The following is an 11,781-nucleotide window of genomic DNA, read 5'->3' as shown; positions in this document are numbered from 1 at the left end:
GAGCAGCTGCAGCAAAATCAAGCCTGACTCCTTTTAAACGGATCTGGAGGAGTCTATAGAAGGGTTTACATGGTGTGGCTGACTGCAGCTACAACGAGATTGGATGACCAAGAGATCCCTTCTAGAAGCCTGCAGACAATATTCTAAAACCATTACATGAATAAATAGTTAAGTCTAACACACAACAGTGCGTGCAGCAGTGGTGTCTCTAACGTGTAAAAGGGGCATGGTGGAAAAGGGGAAATGGGAAAGGGTGACAAAAATGAGACAACACCTCAATAAATTTGTTTTATGAAGGACTTGATTAATTAGGGACTGGATGAAAGTGCTAAAAGAATCGGCAAATGGGATCTTCTCCCTCTGTCTCAGAACACCAGAAGCAAAACAATCAGCCAGACTGAAAGATGGAACTTCTGGAAAAAACGATACAAAATACGTTCTTGTAAAATACATCATTGAGCCACTGAGTCAATTGTTGTAGGAAGGTGCTGGGACAAAAATCAAAATTATCTATATACAAAGAAGGAGTGTACATTTATAAATTATGAGAAAATGCAGTTTTACAGTACTTTGTGCAGGCATAAAATTCATAAGCAGCAGTACACTGATCGCCTCAAATTTTGAACCAGTTTTGTAAGCATTATGGGCCAGAAAGAACTCTAACACAGTGTGGACAGGCTTCCCCATTTATCAGTCCTTTTAATGCAAAATTTCTCATGTCTTCCTCTCAGTTATGCAGGAGTGACTGCTGTCAGAGGTAAGGTCTCAGCCTGGGCGGCCATGGGTCGGAGCAGCACACTTCAGGGACGCATTTCTGTAGTTTATTTTGTGCCACTGTTCAGAGGGTAAGCCTGCATGCATTTTACACCTTCCATAAAGACACTTCCATTGGCAGCCAGGGAATGAACCTTACTTTGTCATCCAGTGCTTTGGTAATTAACTTCTAATACATGTCTTCAGAGAAACAAGTTGTGTGGACACAGCGTTCAAAAACACGGCCGACGTCTGCTCATTCCAGATAAATATTTACTTTCCAGAGCACTGTGAATTCTCTCTTTGGCTTTACAGGAGTGAATGCAAGAAAGTTCTCTGTTCGCGGCACAGTACATACATCCCATGCTCCCAAAGTATAGAGTCGTGTTGACAAACCCCTGTGAAAAGCCCCTGAAGGCCAGAGTTTACCCCTCCCAAGGCACAGCCCAGCATCACCTTCCAAGAGCAGAACAAAAGAGGGAGGGAACAGAGATATTAAAAGAAACTACGTAAACAGGAAAACTACTTCTCTCTGTATTGGGAAAGATCTCCTGGCCAGCAAAGGCCAAGCTTACTGAGCAAGATAGGATCTTCATTCCAGGGCAGAGAAAGGGGGGAGGGAAGGAGAGAGGGAGGGACACGCTCCATGCACCCTCACCTGCCCACGACTCTGCATGGTTTCTATAGCAGCACAATAGAAGACATTTTTCTCTCTCCACAAGAAAGCCTGAGTAATGTTCTGCAATTATATTAGTCTGCATTTTAATCACATTTTATCTTCTCTTAAGCTTGCATTTTTTCCCCCATTTCCTCCTTACATAACGCTCCCAAATTCTCATCCAAGAAGTGGAAAGCTCAGGGTTTTCTTTTCCATTCAGGGCTGCCCATCTGCTGCCAGTATTTTTTTTTTGTGCTGGTTTGTGCCCCCACAGTACAAGCAGTTGCTCTGCATGCAGAATGCCAGTTTGATCCAAAAAGGGGCAAAAAAAGCCCTGATGACAGAATCTCTTGAATTAATATAAGCTTTAATGCTTCATTTAAAAATGTATATGAGAGTGTTTATTATAATTTTTGTTTTCCATTTTAGGAATGCCTCACGATCTATATTAAGCCCTCTGAAAACTGTGGCATTACAGTGCCATTGCCAGCCTCTCTAAATCTCATCTGGTATTACAACAGAGTCAGTATGTCAAGGGGCTAACGCCTGGGTTACATTAGGAAAAGTCGGTGACGAGTCCTCCTGAGCCAGGTAAACCTTAGGACGATGCTTGCACTGGCAAAGGAGCACTGGGGCTGGTACAGCATCTCCCAGTTGCTAAGCAAATGAAGAGCCATCTGCATCTGCCAGTCTCAGCTCTGCAGAGCCTTTAACTGGAGTCACCACATAGAAGTCACACCCTGAAACTAGAGACAGGGAAGGCAGCATTTCAGTTACCACCTCTCCAGGCTTCGGCTGTCGCCTCTGGGCACGCAGCGACTGGCCCAGCAGCTCTGCAGGCGGGAGGCCCCCAGGGTGCACATGTCCTGCCCTGCTCAGGGGTTCAGCTGGGATGGCACAAGCTCTCATTGGAAATGGCTTGAACTGACCTTGTTCTGAAGTGGAAAGATACTTAAAGCTTTACATTTCTAATACAACTTCTTTAGCAAGACGGATGTAAATTCAAGTCATGCCTACATACTACAACAGAAAGTTATGATGAGTGAATGTGTAGGTTGCAAAGTGAAATGCAGAAAATATAGGAAATGCCAGAAATAAGATTGCCTGGGCAACCTGAGCTCATCGTCCCACATGCATATGCATTTTGTTACAGCCTTAATCGCATAATGTCATGCCATTACACTTTCTCCTGTCATACTGGCAGTTTGTCTTCTATTTGCCCGTGGGAACAGAGCACCTAAGTATATGTGAAGATCTGGATGTTATTCAGCATTTCTTTTAAATCTTCAATTAACCAGCCCATGGTGCAGCACAGGAAATACTCCCTTAGTACAGGAATTACTAACTCCTTCTTAGGCTTGTCATGGTGTATAGCAAAGGAACATGAGAAAAGCTCAAACTGTAAGAGGACTAGGCTGCCTAAGTCTGGTATGTACATGCGACTTAAACCCCTTTCAGTTGCTGCCTCATCTTGAGAGACCTCAATGCTTTACACCCACAAATATTCTTTAGCAAAGTCCCATAGACACACCATATTGAAGCAGGGACTGTAGCCCTGAAGTTTCTGCGATGAGCAGTTGAACCACCAGGAACGAGTCCTTCTCTCTTTACCTGAATGAACATCACATTCCTCAGGGCAGTAGAACAACTTTGATGGGAAGACTGAGAGAGCTACGTCTCAGGCTATGTGCTAGACCAGGTGTCTGAGCTTCCTTCTGTAAATGTCACAGGCCTGGGACCAAGGGCTTCCTTGAAACTGGGGAGAAAAGAGGCAACCTGAATATATGGGAAGCAAGTGTGACGGTAGAGCATGGTGGGCAGGTACCTGGCAAGGAAGGGTGGTGGGATGGGTGGCAGGTCCCTGGGAATACCAGGCACAGGTCTTCCTACCCATGCTCCAGGTGCAACTGGTGCAGTGAGGGGCTATGAGGGCAATCAAGGGAAGAAATGCCTACTTTACAAGAACTGGCTTGCTTAGCCTAGCAAATGGACCCTGTGAGGGGAGATGATAATTACCTGCTGCCAGCTCACACAACGGGGATCACACAGGAGAGGAGAGCTCCTTAGAGCAAAGAGCAGCTCCTCAGAGGGTTTGCCTTATGAGTAGATTTTGCAGACCTTAAATGCCTAAAGGAATTAGGCACTCCACTCCTACTGCCTTTCAGTAGGACCTGGATCCACATACCATCTTAAAAATGCAACTATTGTTAACAATTTGTTAGTAACAGTTTTTTTAGAAGAAGCCTGCAACTATAGAGATTTCCATAAGAAGCCGGGTGATCCAAAACATTTTGTCAATAATCCAAACTAGATAAGCAAAGAAAAAGGTCATGGTGCAGGTTGGGAGGTAAATGATTCCCGCCTGGGAAACACTACTACAAGCTACATAGGTATGCAGGGTACGAGAAGCTGGGTACCTTTTTCTTCACTGTGTTTCTTTATCATGTGTTTCTATATCATAAATTTCTCTATTATGTTTTGTCTGAGGCTAGAACCCATTGGTGATCCTTTATGAAGGATGTGTTTAAGGTATTTAAATGAACAAGCAGTGCTGCCTATGGGGCAGCCTTAAAAAAATCTTAGTCATCAAAGTTTCAGGATAGTCATTAGCATTCACACAATTATTATGCAGGCAGATGACTACAGATAGTCAGAGGAATGGCATTCATTTTTATTAGGAAAAAAATGAGTCTTTGGAGCTACTGCAACACCCAACATTTTAATAGCAACCCATTTTTCAACAATACACTGTTCAGCTGGCTAAACATGCACAAGGATTAAACACAGGAAGCTTAAGAGCAGACTCTGTCAGCTATGTTTGTTTTCTATAAATCCCTTTGTGATTATGATGAACTGCAGCATAACAGAGAAGGATAGTTTAGTGTTATTGTATAGATGACTCATATAGTCTCTATGGTTTGACAAGAGTACAGGTTTTTTTCTAAATAAAGCAAGTAGTCAGTCCAAAAATAGAAGTAACACTTAGAAGAATGCAGCTCCTGGAGGGATTACAAATTCCATCTACCAAAAACACAGAGGTTGGTATGCTGGGGCATCTCTGCTGAGGCTATTGTGTGAAAGCCATTATTTCTTCATCTGGAATGTAAATCTATGCCGTCCAAATGGGATTTAAGTATTTCAAGGTAGGACTTCAGTTCCTGGCTGGAACCAGTTTTAACCGGTTGGGCAATTTTCATGGTCATTTTTATATTTGCTTTCTTGCTCAGAGCCCAGAGTTATTTGCCCCGTGCTACCTGCAGTGCTGCAGCATGGTATGGCTGGAATGGGTCCCCAGGCGAGGAAGGAAATGGGGCCCTGGTCCCGCCGGCCGCCAGCTTTCCTCCTCCCCTCGCCCCTGGCAGGGCCTCCTCCACCAGCAGGCTTCAGGGTAATTGCACTGCTTGCAAAGTCGAAAGGGACATGGCTGCTGCAGTGTATTCAGTTGAACATTTTAAGGTTTAATGCCGTCTTATTAATAGGAAGAAAAGGAAAGCATTGATTCCAGTTAGAAGGAAAGGATTTCCACTTGTTTCTTATGCTATGCCAGAGCACTTTTCCTTTCTCCCTGTGATATTCAGGAACTTTGAAAACAAATACTCTCATTTGCCCAAAATATCCTGGAGATGGGTTTCTGAGGCTGAACTACAACCTAACTTTAACACAGTCTCACTGAATACACAAAACCAAACAGACCAAGTGGTCTCTATTTATGAATTTATTAGTCATGGGCTTTTACAGAATGCATTACAGAAATCTCTACCAAATGAGAAAGGAAAACACTAACAGACAACAACTTATTTTCCAGCTTCTAGCTAGAAGCTGTAGGGTAAGAGCCTAGGACAGGCTGTGCCTGAGTGCCCGGTGCACTGATGCACCATACCTTGGGGTGAGTTTTATTCAGCTGCCTAGAAATCGTTTGTAATTCAAGCTGGGTTCAAACTACATCCTGAGAAGAAGTTCCTGTTCATCTTTCCAAAATCACTACTAACGCATGTCGGAGACAGGTAAAAATGTGAAAGAAAACCTGTGCTTAAACTACTTCCACTGAGAAAGGTGCCTCTCCTGGGTGCACACTGGGGCAGCAGGTTTGCCGAATGGGACGAGCATGAGGACAAGAGAGCAAGCCAGCTGGCTAAAGGCAGAGGGACTTCCTACCTGGCTTTGTTGTGAGTAGGTTTAGCATGGGATTTCCTTCATTCCTCATGTCCAGGGAGTCACCCTGTTACAGGACGGCTGCAGAAGGGATGCAAATACAGCACAGCAATTGCCCCCTGTCCAGATGGGGTGGACAGCTTGGACTGGAGGCAGCCTTGCACCTACCAGCTGGTGACTGGACTCTTCCAAGGCTCTCATCCGTGGACAAGCCACCATTTAAGAAGCAGGACTGGGCTTGGATTTGCTGTTACAAAATAGAAAAACCTCTGCAATTTAATCTAAACAATCAAGACAGCCGATGGCTCATCGTCATTTCAGCATTGCTCCTGCTTAGACCTAATGACAACACTCTCTGTTTTTTGCATCAGGGACACTTTCCTGTGCTTGGGGCAGGCTGCAGAGCGATGGCATGCGTGCTTCAGCGTGACTTAACTACCAGCGGGCTCCCTCTGACCTTAGGACTTCTCTGCCTTCTTATATTAACTGGCAAAGGGAGGACCGGAGCTACAGTCTCCATTAAATGTCAGCTTGAAATACACTGTACTTTAAATTAAAGATTAAAGGGCATTTAAATGCAAAGTACTACCCTTTATTTGTTAAAGTATGTAAGAAAATGCTACTGTACTACTGATGCAGTATGTTTTTTGCTACAGGTTTGGTTCCACCTCTGTTGATACTAGTAACAAATTTACATTAATTTTCATGGTATAGGAATAGAATTATTCACCACAAAATGCATCCCCATAGTCTGAAGCTGGGCAAAAAAACCAGTATCTAGAGAGTCTGTGAAAATGTATGCTTTTTCACCGTTGCATTTGTAAAACAGATTTTTCCTTTTAATTTGAGAAAGAATTCTGACCAAGACTGACTTGTAATTCAAGATAGGATTTCAAATCGCTTAAATGAATACTAAGAATCAGCATTAAGCTAGTTATAAAGCAAGCTATATGCTTGCTAAGAGCATAGAGATAAGTTTGTGCAATAAGTCAGGCTTAAGAGCAATTCCAACTACAGTCAACTACTGGAAGATTAGACAATGTTGAAATTTAATACGTATTGGGTTTTTACTACAGTCTAGACAAAGAATCACTGTATCTGCAGGTCTACCTACAAACAATCATCATTCTCCCCAGTAGTTATTGTCAGCATCTCTCCTGAATTCCCATGGGTATGAAAGGGAATAGGTTATGCACTAAAATAATTGGGAGAACCAGTCAAATGAGGTGTTATTCTGGCCATACCACTTAGCTGTAGACGTAGACATCAGCTGACTCTCTGCTTAGAATGACACATTCTCTCACGTCTTGGCATCTGAAATAGCTGAAACATCACAAACTGATAATCGGGTTTCTAACTGAGAAGTAGAAGCATTTTACATTAATATTACATGCAGCGATGAATAAAACATTAACACATAACTAGAATGTTTTTTCACTTGTATCTGAGCAGTAACTGCAATCTCAGCTGTTTCAAAATATGTATTCTTCCAAAATACCAGAAGGCAGTTGTACATAAAAGATTCATTTTTTTCTGGTGGATGAATCAGCTATGAAAGAACTGAAGCTGCAATTCATTCTCCTGTCCGCTCAGCAAGCAGTACAACCACATTATTACTGATTTGGGACAGATTGTAATGTTATAATTAACTCTGAGATAAAAACTCCAGAAAAAAAGTCAGTGCTCAGTAAAAATATTCTGGGGAAAAGAAGAACAACTGGCTGAGACTACAATAGAGCATAATTTTCTGTAACTCTACTCATACGGCATTTTCTAAACCAACATTTACATTTATTAATGAATGTCCCACTTTCTTGGACTAGTGAATCATTTGCAGAAGTAGAAACCTTTGTTTGGAGTTAAAATAAGAGGTTGTGTTTACAAAAAGAAACATTTTTTTCAAGACACTCTGGAAGCTGTACAGCAGCTCATCTATGCCAGCTTAGTTTACAATTTTTCCTAACACTAGGACAGACTGTGCTTTAGCTGGCAAAGTAGTACAAAGCAAGGATATTTTATTTATCATGTCTTATCGTTTTAAATAAAAGACAAAGGCAAATTATGTGAGTCTTGGTTTGTGTTTCAGGCTGGTTAATTCCACTTGAACTAGAAAAAGTGCCCAACATATTTTCACAAAAAAAGCTCTTTGAATATAAGAAAAGAAGAATGCAACAAGAATAGAAAACAAATTCTACAAAAGAAGGGAAAGTGAATTGCAGCTGGCACGGGGGCTGGGGGCAGTGACAGACACTGCGGGCAGGCTGGATACAGAGCCTGTGGTAGTACTCTGAAAAGTGAGCGGTCTGGGAAGAATGCATTCGCCCCATAATATTTTGCAGTCCATTATGTGCAGGTTCTTAAATGGTGCCATACCGCTGTGTTCTGCAGGTAGCTGCTTCAGTCGTCACATCCTCAGACATCCTCAGAGTTTTGTCGGTCACCAAGAGCTACAGCAACGATGTGCAGCAATATTCATGTGCTGAGAGGTGAGCCCTGCTGCCAGCCCCACCTCCTGGCTCTGCTGGTGACTATTGACTCCTGCAGTCCAAGCAGCAGAAGGAAATGCAGACACAATTCATCTGCCTCAGAAAACAGATTCGCTGTTGCCCTGAGCAGAGAGGTGTACGGGCAGCTGGAGGTGCAACGGGAAAGCCAGAAAAGGTAAGAATCCTTTCTCGTTGCTCAGTTCAGCCCGGTCTCAGCGCACGGCCAGATCCAAAGCTTACTGACATCACCAGGGTTTCTGGAGCTCGGTGGCTTTGGCTCAGGGTCTCCAGGTGAGTGCCTCACTAGACCTGAGGTGCCCAAAGTTAACTTGTTTGAGTACCACCACTGACAGCAAGAGGTACAACAATGTAAAGAGACAGGGGACACCTCAAACAGCAGTGGCCATGGGCCTGCCTCTGGTCACACCTCAGGATGAAGCATGTCCCAGTACCCTTGCTCCATACTTGTGCCACCCATACTAACACCAAGCCAAGTCCAACCGGACTCCATGCCTCCCCCCCGTCCCACCTTCCTATGCCATACAAACTCATACACCCCGCTCAGCCCTTGCATGTGTCTGCCCACCCGTGCCCCATGCCTCAAGCTGTCATCTAGCATCCCAACCCAACAACACGGCTGCCACGTTGGCAGCACTCCTGCAGGCTTCTCTACCAGGCCATCCTTGTGTCTGAGGCTTTGCCAGGCAAGAAGCCAGAGCATCCCCCATCCTCCCCAGTGCTGATGGGACACCCGAGACAGCTGCTGGCTGCCACCCCAGAGGCACTAAGAGGAAAGCAGAGCCAGCTCCAGGTTTGGGTGTGCACTGGCTCACAGTCTCACCAGTGGTAAGGGAACTGGGACGCAGCAGTGATGCTGTGTGAGAGATGAAGTGACCTGGGTCTGAGGTCAGGATTTTTTCTGTTTTGTTTCTTTTCCCCTCAAAGTCTTTTCACATATTTCCCCCTGGCTAACTGTCATAAAGGTCTGTCATCATGCAAGAAACTGCTGGTTGCTTGTAGGTGAAATTTGTGGCTTCAAGCATGGCTTTGTTGGGGGGATGTATGAGAACACAAGCATCGCGCGTGTGGAGCACCGTTGAGGCTCCCAGGGAGAGACTGCCAATGCAGGTGACAAGGCTGGATAAAGAACATGGACAATTTACATTTCATCATGTATTACTGGAGGACATATACTTCACATCTAGAAAATTAAGCTGTTATTACAAGATGAAATCCATACACTATGAGGCTTGGTTCTGGCCTCGCTGCAAGGCTGTGCTCTCAAGAGCAGAGCTGTTGGGAAGCAGTAAGAGACACACTCTGATTCACCATGCAATCCAGCAACAGCTTCCAAACCGTGGAGCAGTTGTTTTTTCTTACAGTCACCAAATGTCTTTTGCTCACCTGCCAAATTCAGCTGACTTGTCCTGCCTTGCAGTCCTTTGGGAATAAAGAGCAGACCCAACTAGCATGTTGTAGTCACAACTAAGGCAAGCTTCTCTGAGCTCAGACATACTTCAGCCCACAGAGAAGACAAACTGCAGGTAAAGAGATGCAATATCTTTCAAGGAGACAAATGGAAGCAATATGTGCTGTATCAAGTACTAGCAGGCTATGTTTCTGTGATACATACTGCTTTTTTGAGAGAGCCAGAGTAAGATTAGCAGGACTTTGCAAGAAACCCCAAAAAAGACCACTGAGATAAGAACCATATGAGCTCTTGGATAAGCCCCATTGCTCTGGGAGGTTTCTTTGGCCTCCTGCTAATGCATTTCTACGTACTTGTTTCCTGGAGTTCCCAGTATTCAGTCAGTTTTACCAAGAGGAAACATGTACACAAAAATATTATTAAGGGAGAAAAAAAAAAAGGTACATGTAGCTGATTTCTTAATTGCAGGAAAATCAAAAAAGCACTTTATGCATAGTTCAAGAAGATTCTTTCCCATTTTCTTTCCCCTCTCTTCTCCCTTCCCATCCTCCAAGTCTGCTGACAGGTATTTTGGAGCGTATAAATTGTGGCCACAGAGTGTGGATTTCTGAAACATGCTCTGCTGTTCACCTAGCTATAAAACATGTAGTTAGCCCTCTCCAATGGACTGTAAATATTGAAACATTCACCTAGCTGTTTACTGTAATGCTGTATTACATCCTGTTCTGAATTATATCAAAAGCAAGCTGAATTGCCTGGTTCCTTGTTTTCCCCATCTCTGGAATGAGGAAATAATGTTTTCCATCATTGTCAAGTGCTCTAAGGTGGGTGGATGAAGAGCACTATCAAGGTGTGATGCATCCTTAGTAAAATGGTGGCTTGCAAAAGACTCTGCAGGTGCTTTCGGTATGCGGGTGAGGCCAGGTTGCGCTGGCAAAGGATGAGAGTTTGGGGAACTTTCTGGGAGTGAACTCCCATGATTCCCTAGAAGGGATTAACTTCTATCAACTTGGCAAGGTGGCAGAGCCGCCCATCGACTGCTGAATCGAGGATGAGGTAAAAAACCTGGAGGTTCTGCCCCCGCTCCTGTGTCAGTGGTGTTCCTCTCCTGGGGGATGGCCAAAGCAGCTTCAGGAGGGCCTCCACAGGACTGTCTGTGGCCCACAGAACATCACAGGGACTTTGCTGTCATCCAGAGTCTGTAGGAAGGATGATGCTCTTGTACCCAACCAGTCCATTTGTCATGTCCAAAAAGATGTAGGGTCACACGATGGTTTGGTTGCATGAACACTGATGCTGTGAAGTTTCTTACACCCAGCTTTACTAAGACACTTAAGGATAGTGACGCTCAGAGACACAGGTGCAGATGTTAAGCTCATTTTTTTCTCTTCAGAGGGCAGAGTGATGGAGACTGCCCCTGACTGCCTGAAGTTGAAGTTCTCATCTAGAAAGCAGGAGACCTACATTCAGCGCTCTCCTCAGCCTAAGATGATTCAAAGACACGTCTTGCCCCCTCTAGGAGTCTACTCCAGCTACTGGACTGCATACTTCTATGGACATGAGCATTCCCTGCCTCTTCTCTCAAAGAAAGAGTGACAGAACAGAAAGGAAACAAACTTCAGAGGGCCAGAGAGAGAGAGAACAAGCAAGAAAGCACCTCTTTATGTCATCCACTAATGTGGGTATTCAGTTGAAGGAAGGAGGCTTTGGCTGCAGTCTGCTTCCAGAAGAGCTTATACATTTTTATCCCATCCTTTACAGCACTAAATATTCAGGGGGAGGGGGGAAAAAAAAAGGAAACAACTATACTTGTTATTTTATGGAATAAAAAGGTCTTCAATCTGAATTTGCTTGATAACTATTGACATTTGCTAACTCAGAATTGTCAAAGGAGTTTAAGTGCTGTGTACTTCCATCCCAGCTGTGAGAATAATTAACATGAACAGACCCTCTCTCAAAAAAATAAAAGGTTTCTTGAGTAAACCAATCCAATGACTGTTGCTAGAATGCCATATCCCATATAAGCAGAGACAAACCAATGATTCATTAATACTTCTAGCTGGAAAGCTAGGGGCTGTTATCCTATTGATGAATGTCACCTCCTATCTCTCATTAGAGCACATACTGGAAGCAAGCCCAAGTCTACCTTTAGTATTATAATGAGTCATATGCACTGGGGCAACTGTTCAGACCTCCCCTGGAGCCCTCTTTTGCTAGGTGAAATAAGGGGCAGTCAAAAAACCAGACAGCTTCGCAGATCAGTCCCGTTCTCTAACTATGACAGTGACAGGTAAGCTTTGCAG

General features: G+C 44.0%; 1 long non-coding RNA gene across 1 annotated transcript; it reads left to right on the top strand.

The window, feature by feature from the left end:
- Nucleotides 1-734: 734 nt before the first annotated feature.
- Nucleotides 735-11,425, top strand: LOC135313052 (uncharacterized). Its single transcript, XR_010372623.1, has 3 exons — nt 735-845; nt 7,952-8,224; nt 10,872-11,425. It is a non-coding gene; the product is annotated as an uncharacterized LOC135313052 (long non-coding RNA).
- The last annotated feature ends 356 nt before the right edge of the window (nt 11,426-11,781 follow it).

Source organism: Phalacrocorax carbo, chromosome 4 (assembly GCF_963921805.1).
Source record: "Phalacrocorax carbo chromosome 4, bPhaCar2.1, whole genome shotgun sequence".
Taxonomy (NCBI): domain Eukaryota; kingdom Metazoa; phylum Chordata; class Aves; order Suliformes; family Phalacrocoracidae; genus Phalacrocorax; species Phalacrocorax carbo.
Note: the sequence above shows the minus strand (reverse complement) of the source record. Positions and strands in the feature narration are given on the sequence as shown.